A 24,392-nucleotide genomic window follows, 5' to 3' on the forward strand; every position below is an offset into this window, starting at 1 on the left:
GAGGCCAAGGTGGGTGGATCAGGCAGTCAGATCGAGACCATCTTGGCTAACATGGTGAAACCCTGTTTCTACTAAAAATACAAAAAATTAGCCGTGCATGGTGGAAGACGCCTGTAGTCCCAGCTACTCGGGAGGCTGAGGCAGGAGAATGTCATGAACCCGGGAGGCGGAGCTTGCAGTGAGCCAAGATGGCGCCACTGCACTCCAGCCTGGGCGGGCGACAGAGCAAAACTCCATCTCAAAAAAAAAAAAAAAAAAGATACACTTTGCTACAATCCCCCCCAGCTTACAAAACTGACCCAAACAGATTGGAACCAATATGGCTGACCGGAGCCTGCACAGAACAAACTTGCTCACCAAATGAGTAATCTTTTGATGTCACAGCCTGAATTTTCACCACGTTTCATACCAACTCCCTCCAAATTTGCACATGCAACTTATGAAGAAGTGTGAAGAGGCGATGGAATGTCCAAGGGACTTTCTAAACACCCCTTCCTTTCAGCCAATCACTGTTCAGCCCTAAAACCCCACCCCTAACATCGCTCCCCTAAATCTGCAGCTGTAAGGCCAGTATGGGGAGACAGACTTGAGCATGACTGTCTCTCTGCTTGGCCACCTGGCAATAAACCTTTCTTGCTACAAAAATCTGGTGCTTTGGTGTTTGGCTTTCAGTTGCATAGGCAAAGGGACCTACTTTAGTTCAATGACACTACCTCCCCATTAGCTGCAAGGAAAGAACAGACGTAAGGGTTCTCACCCCATATGCCCTCACCCCATAAGCCATTCCCAGATATGATTTTATATAATCTTCATAGTAATTCAATGAAGTCATATGATTATTGTCCATCTAAGGAGTTGAACAACTTGTCCAGAGTCTCATTATTAACTGGTCAGACATCAAAGCATTTTCTCCACAATTGTAGTGATTTCAAAAGAGATTGTATGAGAGTCTTGTTTAAAAGAAAAGAAAGTAGCAAGTTAAGGAAATCACTGCCTTTAGAATAAACATTCTGGCCGGGCGCAGTGGCTCACGCCTGTAATCCCAGCACTTTGGGAAGCCAAGGCGGGCGGATCACGAGGTGAAGACATCAAGACCATCCTGGCCAACATAGTGAAACCCTGTCTCTACTAAAAATACAAAAATTAGCTGGGTGTGGTCACGTGCACCTATAGTCCCAGCTACTTGGGAGGCTGAGGCAGGAGAATTGCTTGAACCCGGGAGGCAGAAGTTGCAGTGAGCCGAGATCGTGCCACTGCACACCAGCCTGGCGACAAAGCGAAACTATCTCAAAAAAAAAAAAAAGAATAAACATTCCCCACAATGGGCCCAGCACAATGGCTCAGGCCTGTAATCCCAGCACTTTGGGAAGCCAAGGTGGGCAGATCACTTGAGGTCAGGTGTTTGAGACAGCCTGGCCTACATGGTGAAAACCCATCTCTATTAAAAATACAAAAACTAGCTGGGTGTGATGGCAGGCACCTGTAATCCCAGCTACTCAGGCAGCTGAGGCAGGAGAATCCCTTGAACCTGGGAGGTGGGAGTTGCAGTGAGCCAAGATCATCCCACTGCACTCCAGTCTGAGCAGCAGAGCAAGACCCTGTCTCAAAAAAAAAAAAAAGAAGAAGTAGTTTATGGCAGTTGTGGTGCCAAGGATGGTTTTGGAGTGGGGAATAGTTTGTTCCCCCATAATCTCCATTAGCAAATCTCCCATCCCTTGATATAGACAACTGATGTTTTCTCATTCTTAGGTAAGGAAATGTCCCTTTAGCCCAAACCTCCCTTCCAACTCAACTCCTAAGTTCATCTTTTTTAGAGATTCTGAAATTAGGTAACAAAAATACAAAAGCTAAAAATTGTATCATAATTAGGAGAAACTGTTCAGGAGGGTAAAATATATAACCAAAGAGAATGAGGGAATAAAACAGATGATAGTAAAATAGTGAAAATTCAACAAGGAATTGATATACAAAATCTGTGAACATTCTATCAAATGTGATGAAGGAAGAGAATCTGAAAACACTTTATAATTTTGCAAAACCATGCGAGACTCAAATGAACAAGAGATGATATGGAGTCACAAGAGCTAGGTGTGTGTCCTGCCTTCATCCTGCCGTAGTTTGATCTCTAACTTCTGTGAATTTAATTAAATACTTGTTTCTAGCAACCAAACAGCACTTAGCTCTACAGTATATGGTATCAGTGTGTAGGTGTGTGTATACAACATGTACAAGGAAATACTGTGAACTTTTATGCTGTGTTGGTATTTCTAACCAGGCAATAGGTGGAACATTTTGAACATGTTTTTGAACATGTTTATCTGTCTGAATACTCCAAAACAACACATTGGCTTTGTGCTCTAAATATAGCAATATCCACTTCCTTCTCCACATGTTTGCTAAGGCAAAATATTTTGTCTGTAAAGATATGCCATTTCCAATATTTTGAACACTTCCTTTGGTTTCAACAGTTTGGCAACAGTGTTTTTAAGGATTTAATGTAGGTATCACTCAGGATAAGGTTGTTGAGGGTAGGACAACAAACACACCTAATGTCACTCATTTAAAACAACAAATTTCAGCCATCCTTGTGAGATTAAAAAAATAAAAATAAAACAAAAGTTTATGTCTTGCTCGAGGTTCATCCTATAGTTTGGTCGGGGAGGCTGAAGTAATCAACACATATGACTGCATGTCACAGTAACCAGGCAGGCAGATGAGCAATTCAAAAGTGTGGTCTCAGAAGGGAACTCACTTCCAGTACCTGAAAGGTTAGAAAGGGCAGGGTGAGGGGGGAAAGACACAGGGACCGTGTCTAAATGGTAACCTTACCAGTAACTAGATTCTCTCAAATTACAGTGAGCAAGGATGAACTTGGAAATATTTATTTTATGTGTAATTCTAAAGTCCAAACTCAAGGTGAAAGAAATATCACTTTCTTTATGAAACCAGCCCAATTATCCCACAGAACTGATATTTATGGTTCTTTAAATAAATGTAGAAATTGACATTCCCAGTCTTAAAACTTGAGAAACTTCCATTTACCTTATCTGAGTTCCTTTCTCGGGAAACTGACCATGAGGTAGTATCAAGAAACTGAAACTTACCAGGTCACTGCAGTGAGACACCAGACCCCTCATCTGTCATGATTGCCTAACCAACCAACTGCTATCAATTCCTCCCTAATTCATATTTTCCCACACTAGTTCCTGTTGACTATGACTCTTCCTTACCCTCCCCCAGTTCCTATTTTCCCACATGTAGTTACATTTATTCCCTACTGTATAAACCCCAAATTTTAGTCAGATGGGGTGATGGATTTGGGATTTGTCTCCTGTCTCCTGGGTGACCTCACCCATATTAAAAAATCTTCCCTTGTAATGCTTATTGTCTCTATGATTGGCTTTCTGTGCAGCAAACAACTGGATCTTGGGCAAATCCCTGGTGTTTGATAACATAATTCTGGTGCTATGACTCAGATTGCATTAGTCAAAGTCCCTCTGGCTTTGAGCCATCATCCCTATGAATTTGCATGAAGTTTAGCCTCAGTTACTCTGTCAGATGCAGAGTAAATAGAGTTTCATGTCACAGTAAGCAATAGAAAGTGTCTACCCAAACCTCAGTCCACTTGGCTGTCACCAGTGTATACTCTGCTTCACTCTACATGGTGACTTCAATCCAAGTGGTTCTGCAGTGTATAGGTCATGCTTGGGGCCTGGAGATCCTTGGCAGACCCAGGTCCCCCAGTCTTCCTGGGAGCAGCTTTTCCTTGAGATCTTGCCACCTTCCAGGAGCATTCCCACAGAGCAAGGCTCAGTCTCCATCACTCTCTGAACATACAGACTCCTTTCCCTCTCAGTCTCAAGGAACCTCTACTCCTCCCTCTCTGCTCCTACAAAGTCCCTCTTCCCTCTGAGATGGCTAGCATCAATGGACTGAGATTTCTACCAAAGATAGGAAACCCCATCATCTTTAGACTGCTTCTGTTTATGACAGCTAAAAATACTGAACAACGAGATGAAAGAGCAAGACACAAGTATATTGGGAGGAAAGCACTTCAAGAGGAGGAAACAGAAGGACAGACACCCTGAGGTGGGGGTAGAGGCCAGTGTGCCTTCAATGGTGTGAGTAAAGAAAGGATTGGTAGAAGACAAGAACCAATTAGTGACTGAGTCCAAACCATGCAAAAAAGAGATAATCCCAAAAATAATGACTACCATTTATACAGTGCTTACTAACTACATGTTGGGACCATTCTAACTTCTCATAACAACTCTATAGGATGGCAGTAATATTCTCTCCATTTCACAGATGAGAAAATTGAGAATCAGAATGGTATGATCAATTGATTGAACAAGTGGCAAAATCAGGACTCACACTCAGGCAGATGACTCCAGAATCTGAACACTTAAATACTGCACCATACTGCCCATCTTTTTTGCCCAGGCAAAAAGTCAGAAAAATGCAGAGAGAATCAAGAGTGAGAAGATAAGCCACAGAATGAGAGAAAAGATTTGCAAAAGACGTATCTCATAAAGGTCTACCATCTAAAATATGCAAAGAATCCTTAAAACTCAAAAATAAGACAACAAACAACCCAATTTAAAATGGGCAAAAGACCTGAACAGGCACCTCACAAAGATATACAGATAGCAAATAAGCATAAGAAAAGATGCTCACCATCATATGTTATTAGGAAGCTGTAAATTCAGACAACCATGACACATCACTACACATCTATTAGAATGGCCAAAATCCAAAACACTGAAAACACCAAATGCTGGTGAGGATGTGGAGCAACAGGAATGTTCATTCATTGCTGATGGGAATGCAAAATGGTACAGGCACTTTGGAAGACACTTTGGAGGTTTCTTACAAAACTAAACATACCCTTACAATATGATCCAGAAATTGCACTCTTTGGTATATTTACTCAAATGGATTGAAAACTTAACATCCACACAAAAACCCACACAGAGATGTTTATAGCCTCTTCCTTCATAATTGCCAAAACTTGGAAGCAACCAAGACGCCCTTCAGTAGGTGAATGGATAATCTATGTACATCCAGAGAATTCAATGTTAAGCAGTATTAAAAAGAAATGAGCGATCAAGTCATAAAAAGCATGGAGGAATGTTAAATGCATATTACTAAGCAAAACAAGCCAACCTGAAAAGGCTGTGTTCTATATGACTCCAGCTCTATGACATTCTGGAAAAATCAAAATGATGGAGACAGTAAAAGGATCAGGGATTGCCAGAGGTTGAGGGGAGGGAGGGAGAGAGGAACAGTTGGATCCCAGAGGATTTTTAGGACAGTGAAACTACTCTGTATGTTGTTATAATGGTAGACACATGTCATTAAGCATTTGTTAAAACCCACTGAATGAACAACAGCAAGAGTGAACCCTAATGTAAACTTGGTCTTTGGATGATAATGATGTGTCAATGTAGATTTATCAATTATAACAAATGTACCATTCTGTGGGGATGTTGATAATGAGGGAGGCTATGCATGTGAGGAAGCAGGGGGTATGTGAGAAGTTCTGCTGCAAACCTAAAGGTGCCTTAAAAAATAAAGTATGTTTAAAACAATAATAACAATTTAAAAGAGGAGATAAGGAAGAACCTGGCTGCCTGGTGGCAGGAGAAAAAGGTAAAATATGAGGAGAGAGATGTTGATTCATTTTTTAAAAATCTTTCTACATAAGGGTGCATGCATTTATTTATCAAATATTTATTGTGTGCCGTGCTGGGTACTACTTATTTTTTTTTTTTTTTTGAGACAGAGTCTCGCTCTGTTGCCCAGGCTGGAGTACAGTGGTGTGATCTTGGCTCACTGCAACCTCCACCTCCAGGGTTCAAGCGATTCTCCTGCCTCAGCCTCCCAAGTAGCTGGGATTACAGGCATGTGCCACCATGCCTGGCTAATTTTTGTATTTTTAGTAGAGACAGGGTTTCGCCATGTTGCCAGGCTAGTCACGAACTCCTGACCTTGTGATCTGCCTCCCTCAGCCTCCCAAAGTGCTGGGATTACAGGCATGAGTCACCATGCCCAGCCAAGTGCTGGGTACTATAATCAATAATGGTGATAAATTAGGACAGAAAAGACAAGATTCCTACTAGAATGAACATATATCCCACTCCCTTTGAGCAATGTCTCATTCAAAACTTTCAGAGGAGAATGTAATAGGTCTAATTAATCATAGTCCTATGTAGAGATGGACTCTTACATGAGGCTACTTCATTGGCTACTTTTAGCTCAAGTGCCAGTCCCTGTCCAGTCAGCTATGGCCAGGTGGAAGGTTCACATAACACCAAATATGAAACAAATATGAGGTTCACATGAAACCTCAACAGGAGGGTCCGGGGGGACACGTGGACAGAGAGGCACTTCAAGTCTTGGAGATGCCACTCCTGGAACATTGTAATCTTAAAATTCAGTCTCAGTTTAAAATAATCAACAATTACTCTACTCAGATTCCTAAAGGAGCTATTTGACAGGAGCTCAAGGAGAAACATTAAATTTGAGGAGGAAAAAACCCCAGACAAAGAAACCTATAGTTACACAGAATTGGAACAACCAACCCCGCAATTAGATTCAAGTTTCCTTACATCCAAGAGAAGGCTCTGGTAGCACTGGTTATGAGAGAGGCAATTCGGCCCAATCTCCAGCTTTCAGTACCATCTGCTGCCTTTGTGTGAAGTATTGTGATTTTGCACAAGTGAAAAGTATAAACAGACCTCTAAAAAGGTTCCATTAATAAAGGAAATCAAAAGGCAAAGGAAATTTGTATCTGATTCCCTGGTTCTGATCTACTGGGCATCAGTGAACAAACAAGGCTCTTTGATGATGAGCGGAGGGTGATACTTTGAAATTGCTTTGCCCCTCTGCCCCATCAGATCCCAAAAGGACTGTTTCTGGACAGGGGATTTGAGTGGCTCATGTTTCTGGCTGAATGATAAAATTCTTGTTACTTTTTGGCTAGTGGAATTGGGTTTGGTTTGACCAGCTAAGACCCCAAACAGTTTGTGTCACTAACAGTTTCTCAGCATAACTGGAATTCTTCCCATCCATCTGTTGCTGGTTGAATATTTTATTATTTTCCATGATGTCATTATTTTTGCTGCTGTTGATTTGGCATAAACTAACACCATTCCCTCCACACCACGTGTGGCTTATGCAACACACTAAAAACACAGCTTGGAGAGCTTGACTGATGGACATGCCTGAGTGTGAACCACTAAGTCTGCTTTTCAGCAGTGGCTTCATGACACATCCTCTCCTTGTGCCTCCCCTTCCTAAATGTAATGCAGGGCCTTCTGAGCTTTGAGCACAAGGCAGAAAGATCCACAGGTCCAATGATCCTTTTTGTAAATTTCTCATGAGCTTTGAGACATGAGAAGCTATACTGGTCTATGTTGGCTTGAGTCTTCATGGGAGAAGAGAAATTGGCACTTGGCTGAGAGGTTCTGGGCACAAGAAGAACTGCTTTGGGAGCCTGGCACCCAAGTTCAATGTACGCAAGGCAGAGGGACTTCCTTGCCATTGCAGCAGAGGAGCACAACGGCAGCACAATGCAGGGACCATGGCACATTTGTAAAAGAGCCCATGCACCCATCAGAGTGGCAGGGAATCAGGGTTGTTATGGAAGACTGCAGCGGAGGTACAGCAGAGAGTTGTCATCCTCAAGTGGTTTGCAGGAGACACATTTCAAAAACAAACAAAAAAGACTCGAGTGAAAAAAACCTAAGAGTTAGCACACATTCTAGCACACATGAGACATCTCTGCAGGACTCCTGAAAACACTGGGGTCCACCAGGAAGAGGCAAAAGCTGTGAGCCTGTATGGTCTGAACATTTGTCTCAAAATGACCTCATTTATACCAAGAAGCTGGTGAGATCTGGGATATTTGGCATACCTAAAGGGATTTGGGTTACTCCCAGTAAATAATCAATATTTGTTACAAAGAATAGGGGTAAGAAAATAATACAGAAGACAAAACCTGTTTCATCATATCACTATTCTTCCAAGATCCAGCCCTACTAAGGTGCCTTGGGTCCTCCTAACCCTATGTTTCTATTTTACAACAAAAATTGTCTTCTGTCCAGAAAGGAGTGTGAAAATCCAATCATAAACATTTGCCAACTCAGTGCTGAAAAGTTACCTGCTCCAAGTATAGAATTTCTGGCACAATCTTGGAAGAAGAAGGCTGGAAAACTTGACTTCGAGACCTCATATCAGGCTGCCTCAGCAAAATTAAGCAGACTCTGAATTATCCAACCTGCTTTTAGCATCCTCCAGCTAATCCCAGCCCGGGCCCTGGGACTCCTGGGTTTAATGAAGCAAGTCCTATGGCTGACAGTCTTGCTATGGGCCACAACTGGGTCCCTGAATGCCAGCACTGTCCTGGAATAGGTGAAGGACTCTGTTTCAGGAGGATTGGGAACAGCAGGAGTATGCATTACTGTTGACAACCCCAATGCAATGTACAAAGGTTTGACATTAATGAAACTAAATTCTTCAGGATAAGAAAATCAGCCAGATGCCAACTAGTAGGTGGGAAACATAAGTTCTCACCACCCTAGAAGCATTAAATTAAGGTTGAGAGGCTGAACTTGGAATGCCAGCCAAGGCACCATCCTAGGAGGCTGAATTTGGAAATCAATTAAGGGGAAGGAAAGGATGGGAGCCCAGCCATATCCTTGCTGCAGCAGGGAGAGAGCAGAGTTTGACTGACGGTGCTATATTGAGCCCCCGTAGCATATGTGTGTCTCCATGTCTGTTTTCACTTCATGGAGGAAAATTGCTAGAGAGGAAAAAAAGTCCTAGACTAAGAAGAAAAAAAACTGTAACTGTTCACAAGGAAACTTCAGAGGGTTTGGGAAGCATGAATGGCAGTCTGGCCGACAGCAGAAGGATTGCTCTTGTTCAGGAGGGGCTGTGGCTATGTATTGATCCACCTACACTCTTGGGACATTTTGTTGGTGTCTAATACTTTGAGATCGGGTGACATAACAAGAGGAATTCCTTGTAGAGCAGAGAGGAAATGGTTATGCTATTTGGAGATCAGCTTCAGAACCTTTTCAGATCTGTGTTCCTAACAACTGGGCTAGCAGGCCTTAAATAAGAAAAATTTGGAGTACAGGAATTCTCTCCTGGACTCTGGGAAGCTGACAATGCATCATGGCTATGGTCAAGAATCCAGGGTGCTCAAAGGCTTTGCTGTGCCACCACCCCATCTGAGCAAAGCCTCAGGCCATTCCTGCACATAGTTTCCATGTTCCATGTCATAGGACCTGAAACCAGTGTTGCATCTGATTGCACCAGGAATTAGCAACAGAGGCAAATACAGACATCCATTGGATAGAGCAGGGGAGACCAAGAGCCATGGAGGTGGTCCCGTGGGCTGCTGTATTCTGAAAAGGGATTATTCCATCAGCAGAGGATGTTGTGGGGTACCACCCAGACCTCCCCTCAGGACTGAGGCTCACATTCCCCTAGCTGGTGGGAGTGCTGGTAGCCATCAGATGTCAGCTCAGTCCATCTCTGAAAATCACCCTCAGTGAAAGAAAGCCACCTCACCTGCAGTCATACCCCCCACTAAGGGCAGCTCATATCCAATAACAGACCAGTGTTAGAAATATTAGGACCTGACCGTCTTGCTTGAAGGGGATAAATCTGAACACCATCCCAGCTCCAAAGCATCCCCATGGTATTGGCTGAGGCCTCTGCTGAGACTGCATCAAAGTCCAACATCTCTTCCACCCAGTCCCATTGTCGGCACTCCACCCATAATGCTGATCCCAAAAGCTCTCCCTCAAAAAAGTCCCTGCAGGCAAATCTATACCTGAGAGCCTGTTTCCAGGAAGCCCAACCTAAGATGCCATTCAATCTGATCTTTTCTCCTAGGAAGTTTGACTTGATGAAGATATTTGGTTGGTGCAAAATTAATCGCGGTTTCTGCCATTACTTTTAATGAGAGAGAGAGAACGTTGGAAGTAGTGAGGCACTCAGAGAAACCAGGAAACAGAAGGCCACAACACAACAGAAGACACAAGGAAACAGAAGCTGTGAATATGCAGGAACCAATATCTGGAGGTAAAGGGAGGTCAGTGCAGCAAGTAGGCAAAGCTGCATTATGAAAATAGCATGACTAGATGAGACTGTATTAACCATACTCCACAGAGAGCGGCAATTGGAGGTTTAAAAAAATTTTTCAAACCTCAGCAGACCCACACACAAAATTTTTTTAACCTCAAATTATGGTAAGATACCGGTAACATAAAATTTACTACTGCAACAATTTTTAAATGTGTAGTTCTGTTGGAGCTTTTGCTCTCTTTACTTCATGAGGCACAATAAACCGGTGCCTGAAGCACCTGGACGGAGTACCTATTTCTGAAAGTCCCCAAGCCAATGCATAGGGGATAAGAGCAGGCACACTGAAGTTAAGCAGACCTACTGAGGTCTAATTCCCTACTGGGTTTAAATCCTCATTCTACACCTTTCTACCCATGTGACTTTGGGCAAGTGATTAGAACTGACAAGCCTCACTATTCATAATAGCAAAGACATGGAATTGACATAAGTGCCCATCAGTGACAGACTGGATAAAGAAAATGTGGTACCCATACACCATGGAATACTATGCAGCCATAAAAAAGAACGGTATCATGTCCTTTGCAGGGACACGGATGCAGCTGGGGGCAGTTATCCTTAGGAAACTAAGGAACAGAAAACCAAATCCTGCATATTCTTACTTATCAAGTGACAGCTCAATTATGAGAACACATAGACACACAGAGGGAAATCACACACACTGGGGCCTTTTGGAGGATGAGGAATGGGGGGAGGGAGAGGATCAGGAAAAATAACTAATGGGTACTAGGCTTAATACCTGGATGGTGAATAACCAGTACAAGAAACACCCACGACACAAGTTCACCTATGTAACAAACCTGCACTTGTACTCCTGAACTTAAAAATAAAAGTTAAACGACAAACAAAAGAACCAGCCAGGTGTGGTAGCTCACACATGTAAACATAGCCCTTTGGGAGGCTGCGGCAGGAGGATTGCTTGAGGCCAAGAGCTCAAGACCAACCTGGCAAACACAGTAAGAGTCCATATCTAATTTTAAAAAATAATAAAATTATTGTGTTAAAAAAATTGACAAGCCCCGATGTCTTCATCTGTATAATGGTGGTGGGAGGCGGGGGCAGGATGGCACAGTGACTAAGAAACACAGCCAGACAGGTCAGACTCTGGTATATACAGAAATAGAATCCTGGGCAAGTTTCTTCACCTCCCTGAGCCTGTTAGATCACCTGCAAAAGTGGAAGATAATAGAACCTTCCTCATAGCATTATACAGGGATAAATGAGATCATCCTTACAACATTCCTAACATGGTAGCTACTGTATTTTCAGTAGTTTCAACTCTGGTTAAAATGCCCAGAGTGGTATTAGGAAATTGGCTTTGGTTTTTTAAATTGTTTCTTTAGTGGAAAGGAATAAGGTCAAGACTTACATCCCTAGGGACAGCACAGAATCCTCTTGCCGCTTCCAGAAAAAAGACACCGCCCTCCATGTATGAAAAAGCCATGGTACAAATCAAGCTCTGTCTTCCCACTGTCCCTCCTGTTCAGCTGCAGTGGCTGGAAGCCAAGTCCAGGATTTAGATGGAAGCTTCCGCCTGAGCTTCCCGGCAGGGACTCCTCATGGTCCCAGATTTTGGAGCAATAGATAAGGCTCAGAGGCAACAGACCTGGTAGGGGCGGCCGTCTGGCAGAGCGGTGGGGCGGTGGGGACTAATGGGCCACCGTGGGGGTCTGAGTCTGTATTTCTGCCCCTGTCATAACAGAGCCACAAATGCCAGGAAAAGTCTTCTGTGTGTCCTAGTCCTCCTCCCTTCCACCTGCCCCAATGGCCTTTCTCCTAATTTTTCTTTCTTCTTCACCAGCCCTTTGCAGTTCTACTCCCCATATCACTGGCCACATCACCTGCCAGTCTCTCCTGCACCCCATACCCCTGTAGAAGTCATTCTGTCTCTCCCCTTTCTCTCTCCCCTCTTCCTCTCTCTCCCCTCTTCTCTACCTCCCCCCTCTCCCCTCTTCTCTACCTCCCCCCTCTCCCCTCTTCTCTACCTCCCCCCTCTCCCCTCTTCTCTACCTCCTCCCTCTCCCCTCTTCTCTACCTCCTCCCTCTCCCCTCTTCTCTACCTCCTCCCTCTCCCCTCTTCTCTACCTCCTCCCTCTCCCCTTCTTACTTCTCTTGCTTCTCTCTTCATCTCTCTCTTCTTTCTCTCCTTCTCTTCCTCTATCCCCCCCTTCTCTCCCTCTCCCTCTCTCTACCCCTCTCTCTCCCTCTTTCTCTCCCCTTCCCTCTGCTTCTCTTCCTCCCTTTCTCTCTCCCTCTCTACCCCCTCTCCTCCTCCTCTCTCCCTTCCTCTCTTTCTCTCCCTCCCTCTCTCCACCCCTCCATCTCTTTTTTTTTTTTTGAGACAGAGTCTCACTCTGTTGCCCAGGCTGGAGTGCAGTGTCATGATCTTGGCTCACCACAACATCTGCCTCCTGGGTTCAAGCGATTCTCCTGCCTCAGCCTCCCAAGTAGCTGAGACTACAGGTGTGCGCCACCATGCCCAGCTAATTTTTGTATTTTTAGTAGAGATGGGGTTTCCCTATGTTGGCAAGGCTGGTCTCGAACTCCTGACCTCATGATCTACCCGCCTCATCCTCCTAAAGTGCTGGGATTACAGGCGTGAGCCACCGTGCCCGGCCAACACCTCTCGCTCTCTTACTGTTCCTGTTTCTTTCACTCTGCCTTTCTTTGCTTTTCCCTGTCATCCTCGCTGGTGTTTTTCTGTTGTTCCTTCTCCATCTCTCTTGAGCTCCATCTGACTATCTTTCTTAACTCTGCATCTCTGGGTCTTTCTGCCTCTGGTTCTGTTGCTCAGTTCTCTATGTAGCTCTTTGTCTCTTTGGCTTTACCTCTTGGTCTTTCTCTCCATTTGCCTCTGTGTGTCTCTCTTTCAGGTCAGGAAAGAGGACAGGTGAGTGCTCTGGTCTGGTACATCCCAATATGCTTCTGAGTCTTTCACCACATCTGGGGCTGACTCAGCTACCTGGCACCTGGGCCTGCTGGAGTGCTCAGTGAGGGAAAAGCCACCTGAAGATCTGCCTGCTGAGTGGGCTCAACCCCTAGGCCAGTCTGTCCCAGACAGTGGCCACTTCCCTCTGCCGTCATTGTCAGAATGGACAGCATAAGAGTTTGAGAGGTGGCCAAGCCCTCAGTCTACCCACCCCAGCCAGGTGAGCAAAAGAGGGAGACAGAGCCCTGCAACATTGGAATCCTACTGGCACTTTGCAGTTTGCCGTTCTCCATGAGCTGGGCTGCTGCTTCTTGACTGGCAGTGAGAGGTGCAGGAAAAAGGAACTTAATTTACACAGAGACCTAGGAATCAGGAGTCAGGCTACTTCACCAACCCGCTTGCTGCATGACCTCATGAAAGTCTCTTGCCTTCTCTGATTCTCAATCTCTTGTCTGTGAAATGAGGCTCTCTAGCCTTATCACTAGCAAATATTTAAGAACATGGATCTGGGACAGTCACCCCCAGGTCCCTCCAGGGCAGACAATGAACCAGGATGCTTCTGTACAGCCTCGTCAGCTATTAACATGTTGAAAGAATTCTACCGGTTAGAGTTATTTCCCTGAACTCCCAGAGTCACTCCCATCACTCTGGCCCTTCCTTCTAATCCCTATGGATTAGGAACTAACTCTTAATATCTGGCATAGCCAAGGGTGTCCTAGACCTTTCATTGTCATTGCTTCTCAGGTTGTTAAAATAAAATAAAATAAAATAAGACTGAGTTTCACTCTGTCACCCAGACTGGAGTGCAGTGGTGCAATCTCAGCTCACTGCAACCTCCACCTCCTGGGTTCAAGCAATTCTCCTGCCTCAGCCTCCCAAGGAGCTGGAATCACAGGCATGCACCACCATGTCCAGCTAATTTTTGTATTTTTGTAGAGATGGGGTTTCACCATGTTGGCCAGACTGGTCTCGAACTCCTTGCCTCAAGAGATCCACCTGCCTCAGCCTCTCAAAATGCTGGGATTACAGGCATGACCCACCATGCCTGGTCTAAAAAAAATGTTTTTTTAGTATCATCCCTGTTTCTACCACTCTATACCTTCAGGATGACAACAGATTTGATCTCTTAGCATTGCTGTCATATTAAATGAAGTGATACATATAAAGCCTTTAGCACAGTGCTGGGTACACAGCAAGTACTAAGTAAGTGGCAGCTAATATTATTAGGAGACAAATAAAGAAAGATTGTCCAGCCTAATAGAAGTGATCATGATTTGAAAAAGTAATGACAACAAGTACTTCCAGTAATGCTAACACTTAGTGGGTCCTTGCTCTGTGCCAGGTGCTATTCTAAGTACTTCAAATGTAGTAACTCTTTTAATCTTCATATCAAACCTTGAAGTAGATGCTATTATTATGCCTATTTTACTCAAAAGCGAGAGAACAATTCTGAAGAGATGAGACCCCAGAAGAGAAGCGGACTGTGACCCTAAACAGTATAGGTCAATGCAACATCCTGGAATTTGACTAGTTGTTATGGAATGAATTGTGTCTAACCCTCAAAAGATTCATATGTTGAATTCTTAATCCTTATTACCTCAGAATGTAACAATATTTAGAGATAGGCTCTTTACAGGGTTATTTTTATGAGGTCATTAGGATGGGCCCTAATCCGATATGACTAGTGTTCTTTTGCTTGTTTGTTTGTTTTTGTTGTTGTTGTTGTTTTTGAGACAGAGTCTTGCCCTGTTGCCCAGGCTGGAGTTCAGTGGCACAATCTCGGCTCACTGCAACCTCCGCATCCCAGGCTCAAGCAATTCTCCTGCCTCAGCCTCCCAAGTAGCTGGGATTATAGGCACACACCACTATGCCTTGCTGATTTTTGTACTTTTTTTTTAATAGAGACAGGGTTTCACCATGTTGGCCAGGTGGCCTTAAATCCCTGACCTCAAGTGATCTGCCTGCCTCAGCCTCCCAAAGTGCTGGGATTACAGGCATGAGCCACTGCACCTGGCTGACTGGTGTCTTGATAACAAGAGGAAATTTGGACACAAACAAACACAGAGAGATGATGACGTGAAGACATGGGGGAAGACGGCCACCTACAAGTCAAAGAGGGAAGCTGGGAACAGACCTTTCCCTCGTGGCCCTCAGAAGGACCCAACCCTGCTGATGCCTTGACCTTGGCCTTCTGGCCTCCAAAATTGTGAAGAAATAACTTTATTTGGCTTACCCAAGGTTGTGGTACTAGGATACTAACATGCCAGCCAAAAGCACGTCTCCTCCATCTCCAAGGAACAGGAGGAAAGAGGAAAGAATCTTTGTCTTCTTTCTCTAAGGGACCAACCCCTGGTATGCTCTTTGGCCTCCTCAGTTTGGCACTGAGACCCTTCACCTTAGCCCATAAACCATCCAAGCAGAAAGACCTCCTGGCACAGTCTAGCATTGTAAATTTTGACCATGAATATTACTTCCACCTGTAGCCACTTTGTTTAAGTCTGTTAGCATTTAGTATGTAGAATACTCAAGCCTGTATTTCATCAACAAGTATTTATAGAACCGCTACCCTGGCCCAGGCACTGCATTTTAAGGAAAAGTGTATGCTTAGCTTCATTTAACAGCCTACAGTAGACATTACTAATGTTCACTGATATCAAATTCTTTTTTTTTGAGACAGGATCTTACTCTGTCATCCAGGCTGGAATGCAGGGGTATGATATGATCATAGCTCATTGCAGCCTCAAACTTCTGGGCTCAAGCGATCCTCCCACCTCAACCTCCAGAGTAGCTGGAACTATAAGGACATGTCACCATGCCCAGCTTTTTTTTTTTTTTTGTAGAGACAGCGTCTTGCTTTGTCACTTAGGCTGGTCTTGAACTCCTGGGCTCAACTGATTTCCCACCTTGGCCTCCCAAAGCACTGGGATTACAGGCATAAGCCACTGTGCCTGGCCCCTCTCCTTTTAGACACACAGGAGACTAGCCTGACTTGTATCTAGAAGAGGTCATATGACTAATTCTGACCAACGGGCTTTGAGTAGAAATGACCTGTATCACTTCCAAATTCAAGCACTTAATTGCTGATGGGAGACCCTTCAGGCCCACTTAGCTTATTAGGAGAGTCATAGGGCCACCATGAACCTGACTTTCATCGGATTGCCACATGAGCAAGAAATAAACTTATTTTAAATTACTAAAATCAGCTGTGGTTTGATTCAGGAGCATAACTTACTCTGAAAAGTCAGCATCTTAATGATGACAACAACCTATAAATATTTTATTTCTTACATGACGTGTGGTTTGATTGTTGAGGGTGTTTGGGATTTTGTTGTTTGGATTTTTTTTTTTTTTTTTTGCAGTTTTTCTTTGGGGGAGACTACATTTACTCAATTGTTACTATGTACCAGCCACTGTACTTTATATTCATGGTCTCAGTGAATCCCCTATGGGAAAGAATTTTTCCATTTATTCATTCATTCCATAAATATTTATTGAGTGCCAACCAGGAGCTAGGCACTGAGAATAAATGGGGAAGGAGATAGATATGGTTGTCCCTAACCTCATGGAGCTTACAGTGCAGTGTGATACAGGGAGTTGGGGAAGATGTAATCAAATAATCTAATTAAAAAGTGTACCCATGCAAGCTGTAACCGGGTCTCTGGGAGAATAAACACAGTCCTGTGAGCATGCATAACAAGAGAGTCCAACCTGGGCTGAGGTTGAGGGTGACATATTAAGGAAAGCATCCCAGAATGAAGGTCTGAAGAATGAAGTAGGATAAGCCTAGGCTAATAGCATTGTTATTCCCTTTACTGTTGAGAAAACTAATTTCCCTACAATGCAGTCTATAACAAGCAGAGCTAGGGTTTAAACCAAGGTCTATCTAAATCCAAAGTCAATTCCCTAAACCACTGTACTATAGATGTATCTTTGTACTCAGAGGTAACTGAATTGTTCAGTATTTAAGATAATTATTCAGATATACAAGCACCACCCTCATCAGAGGATACTTTAGTCTCAGTATTTTAAGTATATCTGGAATTGTTGGGTTTGAGGTGTCTTCTAAATTGCCCAGCCACATGAGTATGTAGATATATTTTCAATGTTTGAATAAACATATTTGGGGTGGAGTCAAATATGCCATTGCCTAAGTCATTTTAAAAGACATAGAGCCAGGTGTGGTAGCTCACACCTTTAATCCCAGAACTTTGGGAGGATAAGGCAGCCTAATCGCTTGAGCCCAACAGTTTGAGACCAGTCTGGGCAACTCAGTAGGTCCCCGTCTCTATAAAAAATACAAAAATTAGCCAGGTGTGGTGGCACGCACCTGTAGTCCCAGTTACTCAGGAGGCTGAGGTGGGAGAATCTCTTGAGCCCAGGAGGTCAAGGCTGCAGTGAGCTGTGATCACACCACTGCATTCCAGCTCGGGCAACATTGCGAGACCCTGTCTAAAAAAAAAAAAAAAAAAAAAAAAAAAAAAAAAAAAAAAATTAAAAAAAGACAGAAAATGTAAATAACTGAAAGTAGCATCAGCTAAACCAGCAATAAAAACAGCAATTAGAATCAATTTTCAAGCCACAATCAAAAAGCTCCACCCCACATCCCACATATCTCTTCAAAACAGATGATAAGTTAATTCCCAGCTCCTTTCAATTCATATTGTGTGTTCTCCAAAGGAATTCTACAGCACAGCATATAAGTACGGATAATTGCACCATGCTTATGAAGCATTTTGGAAGTTAAAAATTGCGGTTGGAGGAACAGTTCAGTTGCTAGCAAAGATACGAAGGCAGAAGTTGTAAAATGGAAGAAAAAGATGAAAACTGGAAATCAAGATTCTCCCCGTTGCCAATCCCAGCTTTTTTAGACTCTGATTAAGCTAGTAGACACTTTCATTGAATTCCTATTTAAAAAAAAAAAAAAAAGAAGCACAAAGTCAAAAACCTTGAGCATAAATGTTTATCAGTTAGGGGTCTTTGGTTGCAATTAACAGCAACTGACTAAAACAGAAAAGGAATTTATTAAAAGGAGCTCATTAGTGGGAAGACTGAAGAACTAGAATTTAAACACAGATGCTCCTGGTAGAAGACACTGTTCAATATTATCACCTAAGTTCTCCCCCATCCCTCACCAACTGGATTGAATCATCAGCCATGGAATCTTGTAATTGTATCCTTCTTTGCAGAATTCCATATCCTAGATCACATGCCTGTCCCTGGTCTAGTCCAGAAGGTTGATAGGAACCATGGATTATTAACCCACTAAGACTGCATTTTAGGGAGAGATAATTCCCCCAAAAGGCAGATTGGGTTTCTTAGGAAGGGGGAATAGAAAACAGGCAGCTGAGAGTGAGAGTGAGAGTGAGAGTGAGAGCAAGAGTGAGAGTGAGAGTGAGAGTGAGAGTGAGGGGAAGGGGGAAGGGGAAAGGGGGAAGGGGAAAGGGGGAAGGGGGAAGGGCAAGGGAAGATAAATGCCTCTACTTCCATCTGCTACTACATTTTACACCTGATGAAATGGAGACTCAGAAGTTCAGCAGGTCTCCTGCAGAGCCAGAATTCAACTCCAGGTAAATACAGAGCACTTCCCACTACTCCGCACTGACACTCATACAATATGCTCCTAGAAAACTATTGCGCTCTCTCTTTCTCTAAAACTCAAATGTAAATACAGGATATCTGTTTTATTAACTATGCTAAGTGGCAGAAACACAGCAGGAGGCAAGGTATTCATAGGCTTCCCCATAGAGCTCACAGTGTGACATTTTGGCCAGGAAGCCTCTTATAGGAAACACACAAGACCTCTCCAACATATGGATGGCATGAGGAGGTTATAAGGTGGAGCCTTCCCTCTGCTATGTCCACGTCATCCATGACCCTCTCCCAAACTAACCATCTCAGTCAAACTAAGCTTATATGAAATCATTCCACATTGTACCCGTAATCATTCTGTCTTCCCTTTCCCACCAGCTTGTGTCATAAATTCCACCTGTCCTCTGCATTGCACAGCATGACCTCTTATATATCTGGAACACAGAAGCACCTCATATGAGTAAGGAAAGCAAGCACCTTGTATTCCATAAGAGATGGGGGGCATGGTGAATTGGTCTTGCCTTTCAGGAAGGCAATTTGCAACCTTTTATCAAGAATGTTAATGTTCACATCCTCTTGCCCCACCATTCCAATTCCAAAAATCTGTCCTAAGGAAACAATGAATTATGTCAATGCTCAAAGCAGCATTATTTATGAAACTACAAATCAGCAACACCCTAAACGTAAAAGTATGTAAGGAAATCATAACTGTCGCTAACATGGAGACTTACAGGTATTGTGCTGATCCTATTTGTGATGACCAGGAAAATGCACCGCATAGACTTCCAGCTACAGAGTGTAATTGACCAAAATCCCAAGAGCTTCCTGAAAATCTATTATTGTATTTGCACAGAGGCCATGCTTTCAATGAACGGCATCCAACTAACATCTGAGAACGGCAGGAATACCAAGACAAGCCCCTTTCCTGGGAGGTGAGAGACTCCTGTAACAGCCAACTTTGGTTCAAGAACTCCCTGATGGTCTTGTGAACCTTCCTTACACAGCATGACAGTCTAGGACACTTCCACCCAACCTTTGTCCCTCTCTCCTTCACTTGGGGGTCAGACTTGCACTGTGGTCTGATGTCTCCTCCAACCTTTTCTAGCTCCCTCACCATTTTCTTTCAAAGTCATTTTCCATAATGAAATCCTTGCATATTTGACCTTGTCTTGGTGTCTGCTTCTCAGAGGACTGGGACTAATACAAGTGAGGCCAGAAGTGGTGCAAGAAAACAAGCGGTAACATGGGAATTTAAGACTGGCTCACACTGCCCAGCAGGTGAAGAAGATGGTGTCCCAATTGGTAGATGGAACATGGTTAGTCCTTGACCAAAGGTGGTGGCTGGGTTGCTAAAAATTTCACTGGGACATAGAAGAATATCCCAGTGGGAGAAAATGCTGTATCAAATGTAGTGATATAAGCAATTGGAAAATATGGAGCCAACCATGCTTCAAAGTCAGGAGAGTTGGCTGGTTACTACCTAGTGGTACAGAAAGATACTGATTGACTGAAGGCTATTATCAAACAATTAGTAGTAAAGTGAGGCCCAGAGAGCCTCTGTGGTAGCTAGCAAAAAAAAAAAAAAGAAAGAAAGAAAGAAAGAAAAAGAAAAAAAAACTGTGTTCTCTAATGGAAGTGCAGAGTGAGCTGAAAGGCAGACTGATGACCTGATTGTTATAGTTGCAGCACTTCAGAGATGTTTGAGTGCTCAACCAAGGTAGGCCTGTTATTTAAAGCTCATGGTTCTAGTAGGAAAAACTTGAGATTTTAAAATATGAGACAGAGACGTCTGGATGGATGCTGCTGAGAATACAGATTCTGCAACACTTCCCTGCCTGCTCCACCTCCAGACTCTCTGGGTTTGCACAGGTAGCTGGTTCTTCCCTCGTAGGAGCTCCACTGTGCTGAAGGATGCTTTAGAAGCCTCTGCCTGGCAAGGCAACAGTTAATCCCTTCAAAAGCCTCCCTTACCTTCTCTCCTGGATACCAGGCCAGTAACTAGCGCTAAATCCCAGGAAAACCTGGCTGGAGACATGCTGGCCTGGTAAAAGAGAAAAGAGTCTATACATCTAAAGAATATAAAGAGTTATATAGCATGTGTAGGGCCATGTTGCTTCCCCAAGATTGCCCCCAGTCAATGTCCAAGCATGGCAGGGATCCCGAGACAGACTGGTTTCCTAGAAGACATTTAATTCCTGTGATTAATAAGAATATAGAGATTGAGATGCAGATACAGATAGAGACGGAAATGGAGAGAAATAATGTAAATTCAACCTTCTGTATAATTTACACTTATATGCGCACATACAAAAAAGTACAGGAATCCAAAAGAAATTACTGAAAATCCACAAAAGACATTTTTAAGAATGTTAGATTTTATTCATAATAGCTAAAAACTGAAAACAACTCAACATTCATCAATGGATAAGTAATAGTATAAAAGATAATGAAATACTATACGGCAATGAAAAAGACTATAGCTATATGCAAAAAGCTAGGTGAATCTTACAAATATAATGTTGAGTGAGAGAAGCCAGACCTACAGAGGATATTCTGTAGGAGTCCATCTATACTAAGTTTAAAAATCATCAAATCTATTGTGAGAAGAACCAGAATAATAGTACCTTGTACTATGAGGGAGGCAGGGAGGTGAGTATTGACTAGAAAAGAGCAGGAAGGAAGGAAATTTACTGGAAATGTTCATTATCTTCATCTAGGTGGTGGTTACATGGCGATATAGATAGAAATTCATTTTAAGTTGGATACTTAAAATTTGTGTACTTTATCACATTATTACACTTCAGAAGTTTAAAATGAAATAAAAAGAAGAAAATACACCAAAATGTTAACTGGCTATCTCTTGTTGATGGAATTATGGAGAACTTAAATTTCTTCATTGCAATTTTCTGCATTTTCCTAGTTTTCTGCAAAGAGGATATTTATCAGAAAGCAGAAACAATAAAAGTTACTCTTTAGAAGGGACATACATCATGAAATGATGTGCAAACTTCACTTGCTGTCAGCCGCCGGGTACTTTGCATGCAAAGCCAGTATCATAAAACATCTGGGCCACAGAAATATTACTCTATGTCCTGGTTTTGACCACTTCATCACAATCCTAAAGCAATAACAGCATTGACAATATCATTGAGTAACTCTCCCTATGGTAATATTCTCTAGAAATTAAAACTTGAGTCTGTAATTTGGAATCCAAAAGCCATGGTACTTTAAGTATTTAGCCCTACTCTATATTGTTTCTTGAAAATTCCCAACAATGTCTCAAATGAAACCACAATTATAGACCTGTAAATGTAAAGCCATTATTATGTCTGGGCAAATGCCTTGATTCCACTTGCATTTTAATAGTTGTTTTCTGATATTGAAGTTACTAATGCTTTTGTCACTCCTTAATGACTATTCTTAGCAAACAAATTTTGTGCCTTACAATTAGTGATTTTCTTCATAATTATGGCTTTTTACAATTTTCACATGAGATGACAAAAAATTCATGTTTTGCCCAAGAACTAGCTTATTAGTTAATGAAAATGTCTCTAATAGCAGCCTTTTAGATACCCTGCCAGAATCAAAAGCAGCATTCAGAGAAGAGAGAGGTTGCTTTCATATTAACATTCAAAATTAATTTCTGGGTAGGGGTTGGAAATGAGACGTAGGAGGCATAATTTCTTCCAAAAAGATTAAAATATCTATTCTTTCTGAAGTCCATGGAACTTGTTAAATCAATCAATCAATCAATCTCTCTCTCTCTCTCTCTTACTCTCTCTCTCTGTTTTTCCTTGTTGTGTGTCTTTTCCTTTGCCTCTGCTCTGTACCCATCCCCTGGGATTTAAACCGAAGAATAAGAAAGGACTAATCTCTGGAGTTAGTATCTCGTGATTTCAATATTTCTGTTAAATCAACCCTCAGGGTACCTAATTCTTCACCTAGAGTTCGACTATTTAAGTTCACTTCTACTCTCCACCACTCCTCCCCCAAACTGTCCTCCCAAGTGTATTTGGTAAGCTACTTTCGCTGGCAAGGACACGCTGACCTAAGACAACTCTCCTACCTGTTCTTTGATTTTTGAACCATAAATACGGCATGCTGGGAACAGAATCTAATATCATCCCACAAACAAGCGTCCCTATTTTCTCTGGCAGATGCAGTCTGGTTCACTTGGCTGGGTTTGTTAATAATATGAAAGGAAAGTGAACTTTATCAAAAAGTAGTAACTCATTTTTCTCATCCAGTAAAACCCATAAAAGATTTAGGCACAGCCCAAACAATTTACATCTTAAATATTCATGCCCCAGTCCCAGCCCCAAAATGACATTTAAATTGTGTCTGGGGAATTTGTTGTGAGCTAACTGCCATGGCCCACTTTGGAGGGCTTCAAAGACTAGGAGAGAGAGAGACAGAGGAATATTCAGACCTGTTTTCCATTTCAGAGATTTACGAGGTAGCAAATGAAATTCGCTCCTGCTCTCAGATGATCCCCTGGGAAAAGATACATTCTCTGAATCTAGTAAATAAGGAGCTCAATATCAGCAAAGACTATGGTGGATGAAATTAATGTTCAAATCATCCTGGAGTTTCTCAGACAGGTTCTTTTGAGGCCAAGTTTCTCAATCTCAGTACTATCGGCGTTTGGGGCTGCATAATTCTTTATTGCAGGGGACTATTCTGTGCACTGTAGGATGTTTAGCAGCACCCCTGACCTCTACAAACTAGATGCCAGGAGTACCTTCTCCCTAGCTGCGACAACCATAAATGTCTCCAGAAATTGCCACGTGCCCCCTTGGTGGGGAGGGACAGGGGTGAGGAATTTCTTTGGTTGAGAACGAATATTTCAAAGGCAAATAAGTCTTATCTCTGTTTCATCCTAAACTTTAATGAGTTCATCTATTTTTTTTTTTTTTTGCTTTTGGACTTATTGACAAATAACATGCACACAGAAAAGTGCATGAAATATAAGTACACAGCTCAAGGAATTGTAATCTGGATATTCTTATACTACCAGAACCCAACTCAAGAAACAGAACATCGCCAGCTCTCCAGACACCCACTGTGAACCTCCTTCCCTCCTTCCACCTATGGGCACAGGTGAGAGGTTGGAGTGGGTGAGTGCAGATGCCAGAATGTGGGGAGATGAGATTATGGAGTCAGTGTGAATTCTCTTCTGGTTCCTTTATTTCTCTGAAAGAGCAAAGAAACATGGTCATCAGCTGAGAGTAAGAATGGGAATGAGATGGGGTTTGAGAAGAAAAGAGACATGTAAAATAGGTGTCGAAGAAAGTGAGAGATGCTATAGAAAACTTTATGGAGATTCCTTCTCCCTCAAAAAATTTGAGCTACCATACAATCCAGCAATCCCACTATTGAGTATTTATCCAAAAGAATTGAAATCAGGATCTCAAAGAGATATGAACACTCCAATGTATACTGCAGCCCTACTCGCAATAGCCAAGATGTGGAGACAACCTAAATGTCCCCTGATGTATGAATGGATAAAGAAAATGTGGTATATACATACACTTAAAAAATAAAAACAAACGGCCAGGCACGGTGGCTCACGCTTGTAACCGCAGCATTTTGGGAGGCCGAGGTGGGTGGATCACAATGTCAGGAGATCGAGACCATCCTGGCTAGCACAGTGAAACCCCATCTCTACTAAAAATATAAAAAATTAGCTGGGCATAGTGGTGGGCGCCTGTAGTCC

General features: G+C 42.8%; 1 long non-coding RNA gene across 1 annotated transcript; it reads right to left on the reverse strand.

Moving 5' to 3' along the window:
* Nucleotides 1-1,854: 1,854 nt before the first annotated feature.
* On the reverse strand, nt 1,855-17,570 carry LOC129050707 (uncharacterized). The gene is made up of 2 exons (XR_008514425.2): nt 17,415-17,570; nt 1,855-2,761 (listed from the first exon to the last, which is right to left on the reverse strand). It is a non-coding gene; the product is annotated as an uncharacterized LOC129050707 (long non-coding RNA).
* Nucleotides 17,571-24,392: the final 6,822 nt, after the last annotated feature.

This window comes from Pongo abelii, chromosome 18, assembly GCF_028885655.2.
Source record: "Pongo abelii isolate AG06213 chromosome 18, NHGRI_mPonAbe1-v2.0_pri, whole genome shotgun sequence".
Classification (NCBI taxonomy): domain Eukaryota; kingdom Metazoa; phylum Chordata; class Mammalia; order Primates; family Hominidae; genus Pongo; species Pongo abelii.